The sequence below is a fragment of the Macaca mulatta genome, chromosome 3 (assembly GCF_049350105.2).
Source record: "Macaca mulatta isolate MMU2019108-1 chromosome 3, T2T-MMU8v2.0, whole genome shotgun sequence".
Taxonomy (NCBI): Eukaryota; Metazoa; Chordata; class Mammalia; order Primates; family Cercopithecidae; genus Macaca; species Macaca mulatta.
This window is the reverse complement of record NC_133408.1, coordinates 185,388,928-185,398,821: the sequence shown is the minus strand read 5'-3', so window position 1 is coordinate 185,398,821 and position 9,894 is coordinate 185,388,928. Positions and strand designations below refer to the sequence as shown.

Genomic DNA, 9,894 nt, shown 5'->3' with positions numbered 1-9,894 from the left:
GTCTCGCTGTCACCCAGGTTGGAATGCAATGGCGTGATCTTAGCTCACTGCAACCTTCACCTCATGTGCACAAGCAATTCTCCTGCCTCAACCTCACGAGTAGCTGGGACTACAGGCATCCGCCACCAGCTTCAGTTAATTTTTGTATTTTTAGTAGAGACGGGAGTCTCACCATGTTGGCCATGCTGGTCTCGAACTCTGACGTTGTGATCTGCCCGCCTTGGCCTCCCAAAGTGCTGGGATTATAGGTGTGAGCCACCACACCTGGCCCAAACAATTCTTAAGTTCCAAAAGAGCAAAGCGTCCTAGAGTTAGTCTAAGAATGCATGTGCTTTTATAATATATACACAACAGAAAATAAAGACAATAAAGTAATGTTCCCTTCTAAGGTAATAAAGTACTGAAAATGCCATTTGTGCAGCACTCTAACAGGTGAAAGTTTTGAAAATCTGTTCACTGAGCAGAAGCACAAGGAAAAACTAAATATGTATCCCAGTTTATTAAAATGATACATCCATAGGCTGCATCTATCCTGAATCTCTTAATAAGGCCGGATTAATTATTTTAAAGTTTCTCTTAATAGATGATTAAAAATATAAAAATATTTAACTTAAAGGAACATAGAATTTAAATTGTGAAACCATGTTGTAAATTTTATTATAATCGTCATTTTTTCTTAATGTCGAAGACTGCATCAGTTTCATAAATAACATCACTCGTGTTTTATAATAAATACATCTGTATACAGAGGTATATTTAACTGCATCTGCATGTAGCTCCAGAAATTGTTGCTCATTTTAGGGCACATATTTTTATTCTGATAAAGATTTAATGTTTTACTTAATACTTCAGTAGAAACCATGAATAAATTGTATACCCAATATCAATATTTTTCTAAAAACCTGAACAGCATTCTTTTAAATGTCCATTTAAAAATATATTACAGGTAACAGTTATTGTTTTATCATGATCAAATTAGTATCAAATTAATAGGCATAAGTGAAAAAACTAATCACTTACTAGATAGTCATAAAAAATAAAATACAATAATGTTGTGCACTTTGTATTATGAAGAAAGTGTTCACTTATATAAGCAGCAGATGATGAGAACATTATCATGAAAATTCTGGATATATCTTTATGTATATCCTTAAAAATCACTTACCTTTATATAATTTCCATTTTAATTTTAATCCCACATATTTTCAGCTAACATTTAACTTTTTATTGTAAAACTTCAGCTGTTATAAATCATGAAACACTTTCAGAAATTTGTTTAAAGGTAGAAATAATTCCTTCTAGTAAACAATTATGTCACATTACATATTTGTTGAATGTCATGTTTGAGAAATATATTCTGACCCTGAACATATTCAAATTAAAGATCAATATTATAAAGGAATGAAGATTTTACAGGGAAAATATTGCAATCAGTAAAAGCATGAAAGATCATGTAGTAGTGTGTCCAGAGTTTGTTCCTTCCAGTGGGTTCTTGGTCTCGCTGACTTCAAGAATGAAGCTGCGGACCTTCGCGGTGAGTGTTACAGCTCTTAAAGGTGGCATGGACCCAAAGAGTTAGCAGCAGCAAGATTTATTGTGAAGAGCGAAAGAACAAAGCTTCCACAGTGTAGAAGGGGACCCAAGTGGGTTGCTTCTACTGGCTGGGGTGGCCAGCTTTTATTCCCTTATTTGTCCCTGCCCATGTCCTGCTGATTGGTCCATTTTACAGAGTGCTGATTGGTGCATTTACAATCCTTTAGCTAGACACAGAGCGCTGATTGGTGCGTTTTTACAGAGCACTGATTGGTGTGTTTACAATCCTCTAGCTATGCAGAAAAGTTCTCCAAGTTCCCACTCCACCCAGGAAGTCCAGCTGGCTTCACCTCTCAGTAGGAAGGAAGACACCTGTTTGGAATATTGCAGAATGGTAGATATCACATTTTATCAAAGGACAGTACTGCTTGATCTTCTATTTCCCACAGAACTCTGGATCCAGTTAAGAGCAGGAGGGGGAAAGAAGTAGCAATATTTCAAATGTCCATACTCCAATCTGCAAAAGACACTGAGTAGGTGGAAGAAAACTGCATTCTACTTCGGGTAGTCTTTGAAATGAAGGCTCTGTTATTTCTTCAAAATTGGAAGGATATCACAGGGTTGATTTTATATACAAAGTAGGATCTGATCCAGTAAACTCTAGTGAAGTAATTCACATATGGAGAAAGTTAATTTTGACCTCATGACAAAATCACCCATATTTTGAGGAGGTTAGCGTGTCACCTTCTTTGCAAACCACCAACAATATTGGGTGTATGGTTCTTAATTGAAGCCACTTGAAAAGTGTCATACAAAGTTAAGGAAAACATACACCAAATGCTGCTAACACGCACACATAAGGAATCCAGATGTACTTCAAGCCTTCTATAACCATCACAAGAGAACCCAATAAAATAGTATGAATTAGATTATAAATTATTTCTGGCCTTTCTCCAATTCATCCATCGTCAAGAATAACAGTTTCTGTCAGGAACTTAGTATTAATTCTCCTAAAAATAACTTGCAGTATAGAAAGAAAACAAATAATTAACACTGGGATATAGAAAGGTAATAAAGAAGAGTGTCAATTGCAAAAAATAAAAATAAAAAAAATGTCTTGAGAAGGTGCCTGCCAGGATTCTTGACAGAGGAGCCAAATTACTGTAAAATTCTTAGTCATATTTAGCCCAAATTTCGCTTCAAGGAATTTGAGCATGTGCCCATGTTCTTTGTGCTGGACAAACATCTTCATTATAATATTCAATGTCACTGTCAGAGGACACACCAAGTAAAAATTAATCACTTTCATCGTTTTAGCTACAAAAGTTTCTTTCTTCACATTCAGCTGAAGGCACTTAGCAAGCATTAAGGCTGCTAGTAAACTTAACAAAGGAAATACCAACACAGCTGGATTCCCAAACTGCAGTAAAAATTCCAGAAAGAGAGAAAATATGTAGATTTTATAAACTTCATAAACCTTGTCACTTTGCTCCAGTGGCAAGATACCGAGCAGGAATACAGAGACTGCTTGAAGAAACAGGAGATAGCGGCCATACACCACATCATCATAAATATGTAAGTTGAAGCACTTATCAACAAGTAGTAAAACCTCTCTCCATAAGTATTTCAGTTGCTTTTTCAAATAGCCTGTAGGGGCACAACTTGGCATGCAAAATATGGTAGTGCCCAGTTTTCTCTTCAAGGAATAGAGTACTCCATTCTTGTTGTATTTACTACCCTCTTATGATGAGGCATGCAACAGTAAGCACTCCTGCTAGCCATGTTCCACTCATAAGCCAACTTGTAACAAACAGTGCAGTAACATATATTCTTTGCAATCCAAACACAGCGCCCATATAGAAATACACTGGCTCAATAATCTCGTTGCTGCCAGTGGTTTGACATAAAACCCTGGCAATAAGTTCCGGATATAGAGACATTTGCTGCACTGCATTTAGAATCTTCAGAGATACAGTTCGGTTATTGTGTGCCAGTTCATAAACACCTCTTTCAAATGAAGGTGCCTTTACCATATCTTTACGGTAGGTCTAATAAATGGCACTGTCACTCTGAAACATGATTCCCCATTCAAGCTCGTTTTGGAGCTCTTTCAGGAATTGCAATGTCATTGATTTTTCTCTTCTTTAGCAGATTCCTTATTTTCTGAACACTTTGGCTTTTTTCTTTGGCGCAACTCTGTAGCTGATCTTTCTTTCTCCGCTGTAGTCTCCGCGGAGGCCAGGGCATCCCTCTGGTTCCCCCGAGGCAGGTCTCCCTCCCTCTGAATCCCCGAACCCCTCAGCCTCCCCGGGCCCGCTCCCAGCCGCCGCTGCAAATACGCTTTTTAATCACTGTTTTTCTACTACTAACATCTTCCAGAAAAGCTAAACGAAATTTTATGCAATTCCCTGGTTAATGTTTCTCGATGACATAAGTTGCTCCGTATATGCTTGACTGCAGCTAACCTTGTTACACTAGAAATCAATCTTGACGGACAGCCAAAATTCATTATCTTATGATCTCCTTGGCAGTTTCCTGCTTTGATGTTTTTATCAGATTGGAGTCAGGCTTTATACCCTGAACTGTTCTTGTAAAGTTTTTCTTTCTTTTTTTTTTTTTTTTTGAGACGGAGTCTTGCTCTGTGCCCCAGGCTGGAGCGCAGTGGCCAGATCTCAGCTCACTGCAAGCTCCGCCTCCCGGGTTCCCGCCATTCCGCCATTCTCCTGCCTCAGCCTCCCGAGTAGCTGGGACTACAGGCGCCACCACCTCGCCTGGCTAGTTTTTTTTGTATTTTTTTTAGTAGAGACGGGGTTTCACGGTGTTAGCCAGGATGGTCTCGATCTCCTGACCTTGTGATCCGCCCGCCTCGGCCTCCCAAAGTGCTGGGATTACAGGCTTGAGCCACCGCGCCCGGCCCTTGTAAAGTTTTTCACCTGATAATCACGGTCCTTTAATTCTGGTGATTATCCGGTGCTAATTTGATAAGAAAACAAAACTGAAGGTAAGCTTTTCCCAAAGGGTCTCAGAAAAAAGATATTTTTCCAATATATTAATGTGTTAAACACACGCACGCGCGCACACACACACACACACACACAGTTTCTAGTGAAATAACTTTGAGAAACATTAGGTGTTTCCAAAAGGTGTAGTCTTCTACTCATTTGTGACATACTAAGCTAAAGAAAGTAGAGGAGACTAGAGTGCTTTCAATTTAAGGCCCATCAGCAAAAAAAAGAAACCTAAGTGTATCACATGAAAACTCATCCACAGAGAATGGAAAAATCTAGGCTTGTGGTTCTAGGTTTAGAAACTGAGTTTACAAAACCATGAGAGAAGTCAGGGTCTGGCAGAGCATTGTATTGAGCCAGAAAACTCTTCCAAACCTGGAAACCCTTGACACAGTGTTTGATTTTGAGAGAAATAGCAGAATGTGTGAGACTACACTCAAAGAGATACAGTTTCTCCAAAAATAAAATAGGGCATCATTGTATTGTATTGAAGACATTCCTTTGATGAACTGTAAACTATTGGCCAAAATAATAGGGTCAATGTAAGAGCTCTTTAGAAGCATAGTGTTTTTTGTTTGTTTTGCTTTTTTCTTTGTTTTTTAGTGCATTACTTTTAAAGCAATTATTCTAAGACTTACGTCATATCAGGTTAAATTATATATATAATAGTATATTTTTGAATATTAATCACATGGTAGATTGTTGCTTAAGTTTCATTTCATGCAAAAAGTTATCATTTTTTGTCTAACCTTCTATTTATTGTTGAACCAAACTTTGATCATCATTTTATAAATCAGTGTATCTCACATTCCTGCTAGTATCTATCCTCTCTGCCTCTGTAAGATTAACTTTGCATATTTAAATTTATTATGGCCAGCCATACTTGTATTTTATTTGTTCTGTTACACTGTCTTAAATTCTTATGTTAATAATTACAATTTAAATATAAACCAAATGAATAAGAAATGTAAATGTAATCAAATAATGTTATAAAAATAATATTTATGATAAAGTAGAAGGAACTGAAAATTACTGCTTGAATATTGAGTACAACTATAAAAATAAGTTCTGTAGCTTAAAATTATATGTGCCATATTTTAATGACATACTCTCCCTTTGTTAAATCTTTTTTACTGATGTAACTTTTATAATAACCCTCCATTGAACATCTATGTAACTCTATATATGAATAAAATTTTAACATCTAGTATAAATTGCTAAAATAAAATTGCAAGTTCCACATTTACAGTTTTAATTATTTTGATAAACAACTTTCAAGTTCTTATTCATACCAATTCATAATTAAGAATAATATATACTTTATACTTACATAGAAATATGGCAGATTACGCATATGTGTTAGTCTAGATTTTACCTCCAAGACTATAGAAATCATAAATGATTAAAATGGGGATAAACCCATAACTGTAAAAAAAAAAAGTGGGTGGAGGGCACACATATTGGGGGAAATTCTATAAATTTTATAAAAGTAAAAGATGAAATCATATTGATAAAATTCAAATAGAATATATTTCTCAAATTCTAATACAGCAGATGACAGATACAAAAATAGGATAGCCTGAATTGGATAGCTTGAATTCAGAAAATTTTTCTACTTGGAATGAGCACAGATAATAATAGGACTGAAAATGTGACAAAATACAAAGAGGCATCATTTTCCATGACGGTAAAAAGAAAGTTACGAGGGTGGCGGACAGGAACTTGATTGAATTGTAAGTCCATCTCAAAACAATTAGAAAGAACATTCTAGATAGAATAAACCTTGCTTGAATGTGTGTTATTATTCCAAAGTAAAGTGCTTCTAATTCTGAAACTGTGGGGCCTTCCATTTTAAAGACAGTTCTACACCATTTGAGTATGAAAGAGAGTTTGCCAATTAACAAGCTGTGCTTCTGTACTACCCTATTGAATGTCCTTATTCAATAAAAAAATTTTAATGGAAAATTATAGCCTTACCACCCAACAACTTAAGAGATATGTGACAAACAACTCAAGTAATCTAATCCTTTACTTCTTCATTTGAATGGAAAACCAGATTACTAGACATATAAAGCAAATTAGCATGAAAGGAGAAAAACAGTCAATTACACAAAAATGTGGCCCCAAGAAAAAACAGAGATCATTCACAGATAGAAGACAATCTTAAAACACATAATGTCTTCAGAAGATTTCTAGATGATGCCTCTTATAAAACAAGAGTCATGAACAGGACTGAATAAAAAAACATAGCTCTCAGAAAAAGTAAAACTTTAGAAATTAAAACTATGTTAACAAATTAAAAATGAAAATCTATAGGAAGATTAAAAGAAAATTTGAGGTGTTCTTCTGGAACATACACCTGAAAATACAAAAAAGAGAAAACCTATAAAACAAAATGAATAGGTAAATAGTAGGTCCAGATTGCTCAATATCTAATCAACAGGAATTTCAAAAGGGGAACATTAAGAAAAAAAAAAAAGCAATACTACTAAATAAATAATCTGAAACAACCTTCCAGGGCTGAAGATTGGTGACCTAGCTGTAGATATATCAGGGCCCACTGATTGCTGAGCTCAAAATACAAATAATAATTCAAAGGTGCATCACTGACATAGTTGAGGAATTTCAGCACACCATGTATAAAAATAACATTCCAAAAGCATCCAGAGAATACTAAGAAAAAATATTAATCAATAGATGTCATAAATGCAGCAGATTTTTTTAAATCTGCAACTTTGGTACTAAAAAAGGTAACAATTACTTCAAAGTTCTGAGGCAGTAATATTTTTAACTTAGAATCATATGTCCAGCCAAGAAATCAATCAGTAGAAAGAGCAAAATAAAGCAGTTTTGAGAAACATAAGAAATCAGAAAATGTATCTCTCACATATCATTTTGGAGAAGGTTACATGAGGATCTGTTTACACAAAACAAAATTAGCAGTCACAAGATGTAGGCGTGGAAGTTTTAAAAATGATGGATTTGATACAGACAGGAGGCAGGGAAATACTGGGTAGAAAAGGGCAGGGTCCCTGGTAAGGGCTCCACCCTCAAGCCTGGACCCATGGCCCAAAGTGAGAACATGCATTCCTGTTTTCTCGCATGTCACCTTTTCCAAAACCACCTGGCCTGCCCTGCCCTGCATCCTGAACCCACAAAAACCCCAGGCTCCACTAGCAGCAGAGTGGTAGAGAAGGAGGGAAGAGAAGAAGCAGCTTGATTTCAGAGGGATGGCTTGACTGTGGAACCTTAGAGAGGACTTCAGCTGGAAATAACCAAACTCCAGGGGAAGACCACCTTCCCACTCCATCCACTTTCCAGCTCCCCATCCCATTGACAGCCACTTTCATCGGTAATAAAAATCGTACACATTTACCACCTTCAATTTGTTCCTGTGACCTGATTCCTCCTGGAAGCCAGACAAGGTCCCAAATGCAGGTGAAGGAGGCTGTCACACTGACCTTCCACTGGGCTAACACTTCAGCCATCCGTGGACGGCAAAACTAAAAAAGCAGCAAGAAACACACACCCTCTGGGCCTCTAGGGGTTGCTGGCAACTCCTAGACGCTCACTTGCTTGATCTCACTCCCATGACTGGTTGAGAGCTGTGGGCTGAGTAAACAGGCCAACCCCTTCACAGGTCAAGGAACTCTCCTGTTTCAGAGTTAAGTAAGGAGTTCAAAGCAAATAAATTTTAAAATAATAACTTTCTAGATAGCCTGGTAATAATCAGGACAAATGTAAACAAGAAATTCCTGAGCAGTAAGGAAAATGTCAATAGAAAAATGGAGTAGATTCTATTCAAGAGATGAAGTCTTTCAGGTGCTGGAATATTGAAGGAATCTATTGAAGAGGGCATATGTTTCTTCTTTCAACAATGAAAATAATAGAATTAGAAACACGGAGAAAAACAAAACCAATAAATATCTTCAAGAAACTAATATATGAATCTAAGAAGAACAGAAATGTGTCATGTTATGAAACTACTGATGATGTGCAAGGAAAGAGGACGTGTTTGACATTGCCAACGTGTTCTTCCCTGAGTGTCATGGGGGTTGTGACCCCACATAGGAAAAGCTGTAATGCCAGCCCACTGCTTGACTTTTCAAAGAAAAATATCTACATCATTATAATAAGGCAGACAGTGGTTTTCAGCTGTTGGAATCAATTGGAAGAAAACACAGCAGATTGTCGTTTTCAGATATAAGTAAATAGTAAATGAATTTTATGTTTTAGTATCTTAGAAATATTTAGAGTATTAAATAACAAATGGGTTAAAAAGAAGGGGTCAAGGGTAAGATCTGGATTTTTATTGATTTTTAGATAATAAAGATTCAATATATTCAGAAGGGAGCAAGAAATCAAAATTTTATTATATTATTGAGAATTTTAAATAGGTACTTTAAATGTGTAAACAAATATAAACATCAAATTTAAGAGAAAAGGAAATGGAGATGAAAGACTAGTGAGAGTGGACGTAAGTATTAAATAATGCCAAGTAAAAGGAGTGGGATGGGGAAGAACAGGAAAGCACAATTTTTAAGTATCAGTGAATAAATTAATATTGATATCAATATGAAAACAATTGTTGGAGATGCAGTAAGAGAAATACAATGAGACCTTATAGGTATTAAATGTCTTTTAATTTTAGACTCATAATATTATCGGACAAGGGAGAGTCTTTGATTTCCTCAATAGCATGATTCCTACAAAAAAAAAAAAAGACAAATTGGAATTCAATACTTGTATTAACCCTCCATTTTAAAAAGTAACTGTTAAGCAGGTAAAGAGTTTTCTCTTAAGAAAATTGCAAGCCCATTGTATGGAGAACAATCTTAATGAATGTAAAATGGAAGGACATCAGTCAAGAGGGAAGAACAGAGAAAATATCTTTAGGTCTAAACAGTGAGCAGAATTCAGGAATTCTGTGGATTAGTGAAGTACTTGAAAAAATACTGTCCACTGAGACTATAAAAATGACAGAGTATAGAGGAAGACTAAGGCAGACTTTATTATTAGCAACCACAACAAGTTTACCATTTGGATTTAAGCAATTACTCAAGGTCAGGCAATGTTCCTACCCACTGGCTCAATCTGTCCTCAATCATTTTGAATACCTTGTATGATGCAGAAAGGGCAATTGTAAAGGTTCATACCCTCAATTAAATATTAAGATGGAATATTTCAACCAAACAGAAAGAATTCTTATAACTTGATCAACTTCTATATAAGACATAATGCTCACTTATTTCAATTAGTGATTAATTTACTTTCAACAAGATTATTTGATAATAAATACATATTTTAAAACTTAATAGTAAATGGCTATGATAACATTGCTGGAAGAAATGTA

General features: G+C 35.8%; 1 pseudogene; it reads right to left on the bottom strand.

Annotated features, from left to right (window-relative positions):
* Positions 1 to 2,245: 2,245 nt before the first annotated feature.
* LOC100424904 (putative C-mannosyltransferase DPY19L4 pseudogene) lies at positions 2,246 to 8,029 on the bottom strand (annotated as a pseudogene).
* Positions 8,030 to 9,894: the final 1,865 nt, after the last annotated feature.